The 2,548-nt window shown below is 53.2% G+C and overlaps 1 long non-coding RNA gene across 1 annotated transcript; it reads left to right on the top strand.

The window, feature by feature from the left end:
• Positions 1–788: 788 nt before the first annotated feature.
• On the top strand, positions 789–2,248 carry LOC125755391 (uncharacterized). Its single transcript, XR_007411784.1, has 2 exons — positions 789–1,008; positions 1,983–2,248. It is a non-coding gene; the product is annotated as an uncharacterized LOC125755391 (long non-coding RNA).
• Positions 2,249–2,548: the final 300 nt, after the last annotated feature.

Here is a 2,548-nt window from a genome sequence, read left to right as displayed (position 1 = left end):
TTGACTGGGTGGCCTCCTCCTCGCCTTCTTGCTTCTTTAGGCCCCGTGGCCCAGGGATCTGTCTGGTGGAACGGATGCCATTCTTGTGTTTTGGGGCCGGTGTTTGTTCTTGGGGCCCCCTGGTGTGGCACATGGGTGTGGTGGGATGACCCCTAGGATGATGTAGTGGAGGAAACATGGTGTACATAGGGTTGGGTAGAGAGAGGCAGAAATTAGCCGTGCTTTGAGGTTTTGAACAGAAGTGACTAGAAGGATGATAGTGGCGTTATGAGAAATTTGGAGCAGGCCTAGGAGCTAGGAGATGGTCAGGGAAGGGTGTACAGGGAAGTGGATCAGACAGCAAAGATAAACATGGTGTTCTTTTACTGTACTCTCCACTGGGCTGTCCCTGGTTACCAGGGCAACAGAAGCAGTGATGAAAATCATGCCTTTCGTTCAGTGGAAAAATCTGGCTCCTCCTCCCGCCTCTTCCTTCTCTAATCGCCTGCGACCCATTGGGAGGTTGATGGCTCCAGGGATCAGAGATCCCAGTGTATCCCCATCAGGTGCCCCGTTCCCCCATTTTTTAATCATCTCGCCCCTTCCTGTCTCCCTCATCTCCCCCAGAGCTCGGCAGTTGCGCAGGACTTGGAGTGGATGGAGGGGGAAGGGCACGGACGTCATCGCAGGGCAGGGCGAGCAGAGCGTGGGCAGAGATGTCGATGCAGGGAATGACTGGCGCACGAGGAGGGTCAGGCGTTGATTAGCTAGATGGCGCTTGTTTCTGGGGTGGTAGGAGCTGGGGGTGGGAAGGGTGGGTGAGGGCCTGCAGAGCCGGGCAGCGTAGGCTTCCCCATAGTGGGGAATAGGCAGTCCTCAAGGTTTCCTTTGGGGTCCTGGCTCCCCATAAAAGCAAGCATTCATCCATTCAGCAGATATTGGGTACCAGCCATGTTAAGTAAGGTTCTGGGAGCTGGGAAGACCGGACCGGGCCTTGACCTTGAAGAGATCGTAATAGATGGGAGGAAGGTAGGTGTACAGGGGAGGATCAGCCTGGCTTTGTTACAAGCCTGGAATCTGGGGCCGCAGGTGGGAGACTGGCGGTATTCCAGACTGGAGATGATGGGTTTAGGGTGGAGCCTGTGGGAATGCAGAGGAAGAGTAGCTCAGAGAGCCATTTTGGCTTATGGATAGGACATGGGCAAGAGACGGTGCTAAGATTTTGGGTCTGAGTGATTGACAGAAAAATCAGGATTCAGACTTCTTCAGGGGCATCATGTTTGATTTGACTTCAGACTTCCTGTCTTCAAGACCATGGCAGGGTGTCCAGATAGAAATGTTGATGGTCAGGCATATAAAGTTTGCAGTGGAAGTCAATCCTGGGAAGAAACTTGTAGGAAATTGTGTTACAAAGTCTTGAAGGTGCTGGGTTGCTAAGAACGTATCCAGAGAAAGAGAGCGAGCCCGGGGCCCAAGGCATCAGCCTAGATTGGGTGAGGCTGTATGTCACGTATTTGTTTAGGATCCCAGTGCTCGCCCAGACTGCTGGACCCGTTTCTGCTAACGAACACCCATGTGTGCTACCAAACCACACCCATTTTTCAAGTTCAGGTTTCTGTTTAAGTTTCCTTCTCCCTAGTAACTGTGTCCAGGAGGACGTGTCCCGGAAAGGTAGCCCTGTGCACTTACTTCTCCAAGCTTTCTCCTGGCCCTTTGCTGTACCAGCCACTTAGAGATTACTGAGGGGCCCCAAGATGTGCCTGTAGACAGGTGAGCCGTAGGTCCTTAGCCTCCCCCAGGAAGGCTGTTCCGGCTTTCCCGGTCATCACTCTAGAGGTACTAGGGTACCAGACAGAGGGTGTCAGGAGGCTTTGCCAGCTGTGTGATCTTGGGTGAGGTACTCCCCTTTTCTAGGCCTTAGAACCTAGTCTAAGAGGTCTGGTTTCTTCCACCTCCGAAGCCTTCAGATTTGACATCCAAAGCTTTTTTCCACCTCTGTCCAGGCTTCTGCTACGGGCCAGGCTTTTGGAACAAGCCACCCAGATTTCTTTCATGCTTTGTGGGAAGGAGTAGCAGGATGGAGGCCTGGTCTCCAGGGTAGGCCCCTGTCTCCCGAACAGGTGGGAGCCCTTCTGAGGGCATGTGGCCCCTGTTCCTCGCGGGAGTGTGGAAATGCCAGAAGAGTAGGTTTTCCCAGTGACCAAGTGTTGGCAGACTACAACCCCGGGTCAGACCCCTCTTTTGTAAATAAAGATTTATTGGAACCCTTGCTCTTTGTCTCTGTATGAACTATGGCTGCCTGCCGGCTGCGTAGGTATAGCTCAGTGTCTGCGACAAAGACCCTGATCGGAAGCCTGAAATATTTACTCTCCTGCCGTTTAAGAAAAAATGTGCCCTAGACCACCAGAGTGCTTCCGTCTCCACTTGGAGATGCTGACTGTGGCCATTTCCCATTCCTAAGGTTCTTGGAGGCTCTGCATTGGGCCTGCCTTTGTCATCCCACGAGAGGCCGGTGTGGCAGTTGAGATAGGAGCTCGTTGGAGTCAGCCCAGAGATTGCCGTCCCGTGT

The sequence above is a fragment of the Canis lupus genome, chromosome 7, assembly GCF_003254725.2.
Source record: "Canis lupus dingo isolate Sandy chromosome 7, ASM325472v2, whole genome shotgun sequence".
NCBI classification, from domain to species: Eukaryota; Metazoa; Chordata; class Mammalia; order Carnivora; family Canidae; genus Canis; species Canis lupus.
Note: the sequence above shows the minus strand (reverse complement) of the source record. Positions and strands in the feature narration are given on the sequence as shown.